We start from the raw sequence: 11,069 nt of genomic DNA, 5'->3' as shown, positions 1-11,069 counted from the left end.
TATTCATTTGTTTGTTTCACTTATTTATTCATTTACAATGTCGGGCGGGTGTTAAACTTCGAGAGCTAGCGCTAAAAAACTTGTACCGCTTCAGTGCTTTTTCTGCTGCCTTTTGTTTTCGTTCTTCCTTCTTCCTGCCTTTGTCTGCCCTTCGCCCTAATTAACCCTTTGCTCAGCGCTGTTAATGTTTGTGCTGTTAACGCAGTGATATTCAGGGCTGTTAGGCGCAGTGATATTCAGGACTGTTAGGCGCAGTGATATTTAGAGCTGCCGCTGCGGTTTCTGCCGTAACATTCCCCCCTTCGCAAACTTCGTCGCTTGTCGTGATGTTTGCCAAACTTCTGGTTACGCCTTGATCCATTAGTGGGTTCGTTGTCCTCACGTCTAACTTGGCCAGTTTAACTATTGGCCGAGTTAGCAGTCCAGATGCAGTGCGGATCACCGCGCTTCGGGCGATCCCGTCCTTGGCTACTCGAAGGTCCATGATGACGCCTTTCCTCCACTGCACCTTGGGGCTTGTTTCGTCCGCTAGAACCACGACGTCTCCGAGTTGGATAGGGTTGGTTGGGGTTCCATGCCATTTGGTTCGTGTCGTCAGGCACGGTAGGTACTCCTTCAGCCATCGTTTTCTGAAGCTGTCCACGATCTGCCCTGCAATGCGAAAACTCTTACCAAGCATAGCTCCTATTGCGCTGCCGTCGCTCTTTGCTGCCATCGAGCTGGTCTCTGCTCTCAGAAAGTGATTCGGTGTAAGTACGTCGGCTTCCGGACACTCCAACGGCACGTAGGTCAGGGGTCGGGAATTTAGCATATTTTCTATCTTTGCTAGTGCTGTTCTCAGCACTGGTTCTTGTACGTGCGTGGATGGATTTCACCGATCTGATCATTCTTTCCCACGCACCTCCCATGTGGGGTGCTCCTGGGGGTATGAAGGACCATTCTATCTGCGGGTACTTGGTTTCCAGTTCGTTCGGTAGAATTCTTTCAATTTCTTCTCGTAGTAGGCGGCTGGCTCCTCGGAAGTTCGTCCCGTTGTCCGACACGATTCTCTTGGGGACTCCTCGACGGGCTACGAACATTTCCAATGTTAGCATGAAGGCGTCTGTTGACAGGGAGTTTGCCAGCTCGATGTGTACTGCTCGCACGGTGAGGCACGTGAATAGTACTCCCCATCGTTTCTCGCGTCGTCTTCCTACGTTTACCTCCAGTGGTCCGAAGTAGTCGATACCTGTGTTTGTGAATGGCAATTCGTTGATTGCTAGCCTCTCTGGTGGTAGGCTTCCCATCTCCGGTGCCTCTGGAAGCGCTCTTTTATTGTGGCATCTTTGGCAGGTTTTCGCTACGGCGCGAACTCTTGCTCGCAGTCCTGGTATGTGGTACAATTGTCGCATCTCGTTGACGACGATCTCAGTAAGCTGATGCTGAAACTTCCGATGGAAATAATCAATGAGAAGATTAGTGACGTTATGTCCTCCGGGTAGAATTACTGGCCGTTTCAGGTTCCTCGTTATGCCGATCGACTTATCTATGCGGCCGCGTATTCTCAGTACGCCTGTTTCATCGAGGTACGGCGATAATTTGTAGATCGAACTTTTCTTACTCACGATTCTTCCTTGTCGTAGAAGAGCCGTTTCTTCAGAGTAAGCCTCTTCTTGTACCATCCGGTATATAACAATGTTGACATCTTCCATGTTGCGAAAGCGTGCGGCTAAATTTGCCTCCTCTGATGCGAAATCTCTTTTGCGTATTTTGTCCAGAAATCTCATCACGCATCTCAGGGCTCCCGTGAACTTTTCCCATTTGCTAAAGCGACATACATTTGGGATTATGCTACTCAGCTTTGATGGTGGTTTCGGCGTATCTGTCCATTCGTGTACGTGTATCCGTTCCAGATTACTCGGGTTGAGCTGTGTAGTTGGCCAGTGTTCTTCCTCATCAAATAGGAACGGCGGACCGGAGAACCATCTCGCTTCCGGTTGGAAACTCGACTCTTTGGTCCACTTCGTTCCATCGTCTGCTACGTTCAGAGCGGATGGAACCCATTTCCATTCTGATATGTCCGAGGTTTCCAAGATCTCTCCAATTCGGAGCGCGACGAACTGATGGTACTTTCGGGCGTCTGAACATATCCAATACAACACGTTCTTGGAGTCGGTCCAAAAAACACGTCGCTTGACCTCGACGGAGAGCTCTTGTGTTATGAGTTTAGCTAGTCGTAGGCCGAGGATCGCTGCCATAAGCTCCATCCTGGGAATCGAAATTGGTTTCAATGGTGCCACTCTTGTCTTGGATGCGAGTAGTGTGCATCTGACTTCTCCTCTTTGTTCGATCCTTATGTAGGCGACGGCTGCAAAGGCGTTTATGCTCGCGTCTATAAAGATGTGCAATTGGATATTAGATGTTTCTTTCGTTAGACCGAGATATCGTGGAACCCTTAATTCTTCGATGTTTTGTAGTTGCCGTGCCCATATCATCCAACGTTGACGTTCGCTTTCTTCGACCTGTTCATCCCAGCCTACGGCCGACCTCCACACGTCCTGCAGTATTATCTTTGCCTGTATAATATAGAACCCCAGTAGTCCTAAGGGATCGAAGATGGTCATGACTGTACGTAGAATTGACCGCTTCGTCACAGTTTTCGCTTCGTCGTATATGTCATTCGGAAACTTATTGACGAAGGTGAAGTAATCATTCCTTGGATGCCACCACATGCCAAGCACTCGTTCTCGTCTTGTTGAGTCCGTCATCTCAATGGGTCGTTCTTGATGATCTCCGTCTCCTGAGAGCGCTCTCATCACAGTGCTCGAGTTAGATATCCATCCTCTCATCTCGAAGCCTCCTTCTTTGTGTATGTTCCTCACTGCCAGCGCTAGACGGACCATTTCGTCTTCTGAGTCACAGCTTTGGAGCCAGTCATCTACAAAGGTGTTGCGAAGTATGGCCTCTACTTCCTCTCTTTGTTCCTCGATGAACCTTTCAGCGTTCCTATCTCTCACGTAGGTCGCTGCTGCTGGGGAACAAGAAGCACCAAAGGTCATTACGCTCATTACGTACCTATCCGGTTCTCGACTGGTGTCACCATATCTCCAGAGAAACTGCTGTGAGCTTTGATCCTCTGAACGTATCCTAACCTGTTGAAACATTTCTCTAATATCTCCGCATATGCCAATAGACTTCTCTCGAAAGCGCGATATTACTCCTACCAGCGATGGCAATTGGTCGGGGCCCTTTAGTAGCATTGAATTAAGAGCGATGCCTTCCACTTTGGCTGCTGCATCCCATACGAGTCTTAATTTGCCTTTGTTCGGGTTCTTAGTCACGAATACGGGCAGATACCAGGAGCGTTTGCCTTCGACCATTTCATCTTTTTCCAGTTTTCGGACGTAGCCGATGTCTTCGTACCTCTTAATCTGTTCGTTTACGAACTCTCGTAGCACCTTATCGCGTGTCATACGAGATTCTAGGCACCGAAGTCGTCGCATTGCCATCTCTCTGGAGGAAGGAAGTTCCACGTTGTCGTACCGCCAGAGGAGTCCTGTCTCCCATCTCTTCATTTCGCTGCTAAACCTCGTGCAATTTTCCAGTATTGTTTTTGCTCTTTCGTCCTCTTTGGACCTGAGTGTGCTCTTCGCCATGTTTATGCCAACCGCGTCTAATGAGAAACTCTCCTTTACAAGAGTGTCCAGCTGTGGGTGTTTATTACATTCGCATACGTGCATTACCCGCGGACTCGCTGGCCTGTCGCCCTTTCTGCGGCCATAAACAGACCACCCCAACCTGGACTTGGCGGCGATAAATTCGGAATTCTCGCGTTCTTTGACGGTCAGTGGCACTCCAAGTTTCACGTTGTCCAATCCGATGATCAATGACGCTCTCACGTCCTTGTAGCTGAGTATCGGTAGCTTTTCCAGGTGCGAATGGGATTTTAGGATTGAGTCGTCCAGCGTCTGCTTCGGCAGATCCAGGTTTTTTACTGTTCTCACGTTTTGAAGCGTGAATCTGCGAGCCACATTGTCCCTTGGAGAGATCGCTAGGCTTATCCATTTGGATTGAGATTCTCTCTGCGTGATGTCTCCAGTCCAGCGTAGGCATAGCTCGTCCGAGGGGCCATCGATACCTAGTTTTTCCGTTATCTCCGTCTCGATTAGGGTACAGGCGGATCCTTCGTCTATCAGTGCGAACACTTGCGTTTGGCCGTTCGGTCCATACAATGTTAAGGGGACGTATCTAAACAGCGCAGCTTCGTTCTGCATCGTGTGCAGTACCGTAGTGCTTTCCTTCGGTCTATTCTCTACCCTAGAGCTTTGCTGGTTACTGTTGTGGAGGAGAAAATGGTGCTTTCTCGAGCAGCCGTCGACGGAACATACTCTTGTTGACTTACAGTGCCTTATAAAGTGTTTGCCAAGGCACCTCCAGCATAGCTTATTTTCTCTGACGAAGTTCCATCTACCTGGCCCTTCTAGCTCCAGGAACTGCTTACAGTCCTCCAATTTGTGGGCCCCATTGCACCTACGGCAGGGCGGTTGTGCGCTGCTATCATTGTGCACCATAAGCCGGATTCTTGGGTTCTTCTCCTTCGTGCAGACTTCTTTCTCGGGTGCTACTGGCATCACGGTGCTTGCGCACGATGCGACTCGGAATAGCCAATCGTCGAAAACAGCGATATTTATCCTCGGAAGTCCAGCGCTTTGTCTGGCCCAATCCAGTTTCAAGTCGAATGGGAGTTTCTCCACAAGGTCGCGAAGTAACATTGGGTCGTTCAGATAGGCGGACAGTCCTATCGCGTCAACAGTAGCGCGATAATTTTGCACCGACAGCGCCAGGCGCACTAAGCTTTCGATGCTGCTCGATTTCACGGACGGCTCCATTCTTAGCTTCGTCTGCAGGGTGTGATATATGGCCTCTGGTCGGCCGTATAGCATTCGAAGAGTCTCGATGGCTAGTCGAACTGTTGCGGGCATCATTAATTTTCCTCGTACTGCTTCCAAAGCAGCACCTTTCAGGCACCTTTGCAGCCTCATGAGATTCTCTTGATCGCTGAGTCCGCAGCGTTCTGTGGATTGCTCGAAGTTTACTATGAACATGGGCCATTCCTCGGGGTTTCCAGAAAAGCATGGTAGATCCTTGTTGATGACTTGTCTTGCGGCTATCTGGGATGCTGTCAAGCATCTCTCCGCCCCCGCTGGCGCGACCGCTTGATTACTCCCGTACGCGTACGGGTCCGAAATATTTCGACTCGTACTTGGGTAATACTGTGCAGTCGGGGTGCGAATGAAGGGGTTTTGCCCATGCAGGTTGGTACCCAGCGCCGGTGCGGCCATTGGATGCCACATAGCGCCGACTGGCATTGTCTCGTTCGGATTCAGCCCAGTAGGCATTCCAATCCGCGTGGCTTCCGTGGGTCCTGACATGTGGACTCCGGTCCAGTTGGGAACTGCTCTGTCCCTGCCTCCGTTGATTACCGTGGAGCTCATGAGCCCTCCTGCTTGAGGCAGTCTGGAATGCGTCGGGATGGAGCGCATTCCCTCGAAGGCCGTGGCGTACGTCGGCCTTCCTAATGCATCCGCTCTCTGCTGAGCGAACGTTTCCCAGCTATCTAAAAGGCTCGTTCTTGGTGAGAAGGCTTGATCCACCCCTCCTCCTTGGTTGGTATGCTCTGGTGCTTGATGGCTCGTTGGGGCTGTGGTGGACACGTTAGGTGTGGCCGTTGTTGCCGCCGAGATCACATCTATATATGTATCCCTAACGCGATGAGTTTCCCTTGCACCTCCCTCAGTCTCAGAACACGCACCAAGCATCTTTTCTGGCACATTTATGTAAAGGACAGTGTATCAAGCAGTTAACACTATCCCATCTAAATTAACATTTGAACTTAAGATACCATCGATAAGACCTAACCGATATAACCAGACTTAACCGATGTTTAAAAGACCTAGCCGATAAGGGGTTATCGATATGGGAGTCGGTTGTTGGAAGTAGAAGCAGAAAGTTGAACAAAAAGTCGGAAGAACAGAATCATTAATTGCACATCTTAAATCAAACACTTTGTACTCTTTTTCGATCAAAACATTATTAATAAACGATACTTTAATATTAATCTTACATTTGGGGGCTCGTCCGCGTCGAATAAAGAGCTCAGAGTGTGTGAAAAAGAAAAACAGAAGAAAGCAGAAGCTGATGCAAGAAGAGGATTGTTGAAAAGTTGTTAAAGTTGTTGTTTGTAGCTACATGAAGTTGTAAAGTTGTTGTTGGTGGCTATAAACATTAAGTTGAACAATCAAAATTCTGTGAGCATAACAGTAGACACGGATTTTAATAAAAGATCAGTCGTTTAATTCGGTTGAAAAATTGTGAAATTCATTGTCGCGTCGCAGCGTCGCCTTGTCCGTGCGCAGTACATACATAAGCAGAAAAAACACGCACAGACTCGTTGTGTGTGATACACACTTATAAACAGAAAAGACAAGCACTCGTCGGGTACACAGACACAAGTCGAAAAGAGCCGCAAAATGATGCAAACACCGCCGCCGTTGCACTGGAAAGAGAGAGAGAGAAGGAAGAAGCTGTACCAGGAACGTCGCGCCCGATTGCAAACGAGAGGGAAGATTTAGAAAATGCGGAAAAGAATACTGAGGACAACATTGATCAAATGATAAAGTTGCTAAGTTTGAAAGTGCTTTGCGATGAGCAACGAGAAATGAAGATCGCTCCAGATAATTTTACAAAAGTTGTGAGCGATTGTGATGGAAAATCGGTTCCCATAGAAAAATGGTTTGAGATTTTCGAAAAAAATGACGACGCATATGAGCTTACTGAAAAGCAAAAGTATGTGCAGGCCAGAGGAAAAATGACCGGTGCAGCTAAGCTTTTCCTTGAAGCAGAATGCGTGTGCACCTATGAGGAACTCAAGAACGTATTATTGGATGAATTCACATGTAGCTATAACAGTGCAGACATTCATAAGCTGCTGCAAGAAAGAAAGAGGAAGAGTAGTGAGTCGATGCACGAGTAATTGCTGCAGATGAGAAAAATAGCAGCAGTCGGACATGTTGAAGACGCTGCTGTTATAAGCCATATTGTGAACGGTCTGGACATAAGAAAAGAGTATAAGTATGCCATGTATCGCTGTAAGACCTTCAGGGCCTTGAAAGAAGAGTTCGATATCTATGATCGTTTGAACATATTGGAGAAGAAGGGCAATAACGAACAGCATAAGACGAGTTTCAAGCAGCAAAGTGGGCAAAGCGGTAAAAAAGAATATTGCTATATCTGTGGATCAGGAGAACACAAACGCAAAGACTGCAAAGCCGAAACGAAGTGTTTTAACTGCAATCAGAATGGTCACATTTCGCGTAACTGTCCTTATGAAGCTGATAAAGTTGATAAAGTTCGCGTCATTTTGGATCGCAGTCGCATGAAAGAAATTCAAATAAACGGCATTGTAGTTGACTGTCTTGTGGATACAGGGTCAGATGTAACCATAATCAAAGAGAGTATGTTGAAGACCATGAAAAACGTTAAACTTTTGAAGTGCACAACTATGTTGCGCGGTCTGGGTCAGATATCAACAAAGCCTGTTGGATACTTTAATGCAGAAGTTACCGTGGATAACTTGCAGACCACACAGAAGTTTTTAGTAGTCCCCAGTAGCCAGATTGATTTCGACGCACTTTTGGGGCATGATTTCATTAAAAAGTTCGGTTTCGTCGCTGATATGCAAGGATACACGTTCTTGAAGCATGACGCAGATCCTGTGCCAACAGATGAGCATGCTCTTATATATAATGTAACTGAAGATTCATCCTTTGTAGCTCCACCGCAATATCGAAAAGACGTTGAACAGATGATAAGAAACAGTTACCAAATGCCCACAGAAGTTGCAAAGCAGTCTCCAATTCAACTGAAGATAGTTCCCGACGGAGTAATCAAGCCGTTTCATCACTCACCGAGTCGTTTATCGACAGACGAAGCCAGTGCCGTAAAGAAGCAAGTCGAAGAATGGATCGAGCAAGGAATCGTACGCAAGTCGTCTTCAAATGTAGCGAGCAGAGTTGTCGTCGTGAAGAAAAAAGATGGTACACTTAGAGTTTGCGTAGACTACAGGAAGTTAAACAGCATGGTATTGCTGGACTGCTTCCCAGTCCCGATCATGGAGGAAGTCTTGGAAAAGCTGCAGTCGGCTAAGTGGTTTACCATAATGGACCTTGAAAACGGATTTTTCCATGTGCCTATGGAAGAGCAAAGCAAGTCGTATACGGCCTTCGTCACAAAGGAGGGATTATTCGAGTTTAATAAAGCGCCTTTCGGATTCAAGAACTCGCCAGCTGCGTTCATTCGGTTCGTAAGCTATATTTTTCAAGAATTAATCAACTCTGACATTATGCAGCTTTATATGGACGACATAATTGTTTACGCCGCGTCGCCCGAGGTGTGCATGAGGAAGACGAAGTTGGTTCTGGAGACAGCTGCGAAGTTTGGCCTAAAGATCAAGTGGAAGAAATGTAGCTTCATGCAGCCACGCATTAGCTTTCTGGGCCATATCATTGAGGACGGGAGAATCTGGCCCGGCAAAGAGAAGACAGCAGCTGTCAGTCGGTTTGCTACGCCCAAAGACATTAAAGCAGTTCAAGCATTTCTGGGACTCACAGGCTTTTTCAGAAAGTTCATCCCTGGCTATGCACAAGTTGCCCGGCCGCTCACGAATCTACTCAGGAAGGAAGCAGTTTTCAACATTGGCGAAGCAGAGCAACAGTCGCTACAAACCTTAAAGAATCTGCTTGTAATCGCACCTGTATTACATTTATACTCACGAGAAGCGCCAACGGAACTCCACACGGATGCATCCAAAGAAGGTTTCGGAGCAGTTTTGTTGCAGCAGTTTGATGGCAATTTCCACCCGATTTACTATTGGAGTAAAAAGACTACACAAGCTGAGTCCAAACGTCACAGTTACTATTTGGAGGTCAAAGCTGCGTACCTCGCACTCAAGAAGTTTCGTCACTACCTGTTGGGGATCAAATTTGATCTTGCCACTGACTGTGCGGCGTTTAAGCAGACAACAACGAAAGCAGATATACCCAGAGAAGTTTCCCAGTGGATTCTGTATATGGAGGACTTTACATTCAAAGTAGTACACCGCCCAGGGGACAGAATGAGACACGTGGACTGTCTCAGTCGTTTTCCGCAGACATGCATGTTCGTGACGACGGAGCTAACAGCTCGGATAAAGAAAGCACAGCAGGATGACGATTTCATCAAAGCCACAGTTGAGATCCTGAAGCAGCACCCATATCAAGACTACAAGCTAAAAGGAGGTCTTCTCTTCAAATCTGTAAATGGCAATGACGTATTGGTGGTTCGAAGGCTGATGGAAAGGGAAATCATTCAAGGATCGCATGAAGTTGGTCATTTCTCCACAGCGAAGACAATGCACTCAGTTCAGCAGCAATACTGGATTCCGCACCTTGAACGGAAAGTAAATAAGTTGATTACTAATTGTATCAGTTGTATAATTTTCAGCAAAAAATTGGGAAAACAAGAAGGCTATCTTCATTGCATTGACAAGGGTGACACACCACTATACACGCTGCACGTTGATCATTTGGGACCAATGGATGCGACAGCCAAGCAATACAAGTACATTTTTGCTGTGGTAGATGCATTCTCCAAGTTTGTGTCACTGTTCCCAACTAAGTCAACAGGTCACGAAGAAGTTGTGAAGAGGCTGAGAGATTGGTCATTTGTGTTTGGTTTTCCCAAGCGCATAGTCAGCGACAGAGGAGCAGCGTTTACATCCAACGCATTCAGCGAGTTTCTCAACGAGAACAAAGTCGAACATGTGTGTACAACGACAGGTGTGGCGCGAGGCAACGGTCAGATTGAGCGGGTGAACCGTTCAATTTTGGGTATCATCGCAAAGCTCTCAGCTCAGGAGTCAACGAAGTGGTACAAGCATGTGCCAAAGGTTCAGATGGCGATTAATTCGCATGTGCATTCTACGTTGAAGTCGTCGCCATTCGAGGTCATGTTTGGGACAAAGATGCACAGACAAGCTGAAAGTCGACTATTGGAGGTTCTCAACGAGGAGTTGGTTACGCAGTTTAACAACGAGCGCCAAGAACTGCGTGACCAAGCGAAACACAACATTGAGAAGGCGCAAGAGGTGTACAAGCGCAATTATGATAAAAAACGACGACCTGAGCACGGCTACAGACTAGGAGACATGGACGCGATCAAGAGGACGCAGTTCGTCGCAGGACGCAAGTTGGCCAGCGAGTATCTAGGCCCATATGAAGTCACCAAGGTAAAGCGGAACGGTCGCTACGACGTCAGAAAGGTTGCTCAAGTCGAGGGGCCAAACATCACCGCAACGAGCAGTGACAATATGAAGCTATGGCGTTTTTTCTCAGAGAACGAGGATATATTATCATCTGGGACAGATGAAGATGAGCAGGAGGGCCGAATGTAAAGGACAGTGTATTAAGCAGTTAACACTATCCCATCTAAATTAACATTTGAACTTAAGATACCATCGATAAGACCTAACCGATATAACCAGACTTAACCGATGTTTAAAAGACCTAGCCGATAAGGGGTTATCGATATGGGAGTCGGTTGTTGGAAGTAGAAGCAGAAAGTTGAACAAAAAGTCGGAAGAACAGAATCATTAATTGCACATCTTAAATCAAACACTTTGTACTCTTTTTCGATCAAAAAATTATTAATAAACGATACTTTAATATTAATCTTACATTTATTTCTCCTAATCCACACGGGGTCTCACCGCCAGATTCCGACTGCTGACCTTTGACGCCGTCCATTTTACTCCGGTGTCTTTTTTGTACAGTCCTGGTTTGAGGTTATACACGAACCACGTGTCGCTCGAATGTAAGAGATTAGCCTTTCTGTCCAACTGTATGAGGATATCTCACCTGCAAAGTCGAATCCCTCGTGACGCAGCTGACTGCGTCGCACGCCGATCTTCTTTCTGTCGGTCGTAATTATTCGATTTGCTCTCTGTTGCGCAGGAAAAGTTTTTTATAATATTGCCGCGCCGGGCAACGCCTCCA

The sequence above is a fragment of the Drosophila persimilis genome, unplaced genomic scaffold, assembly GCF_003286085.1.
Source record: "Drosophila persimilis strain 14011-0111.01,24,50 unplaced genomic scaffold, DperRS2 tig00001581-arrow-arrow-pilon, whole genome shotgun sequence".
NCBI lineage: Eukaryota > Metazoa > Arthropoda > Insecta > Diptera > Drosophilidae > Drosophila > Drosophila persimilis.
This window is presented reverse-complemented; position numbering follows the sequence as displayed.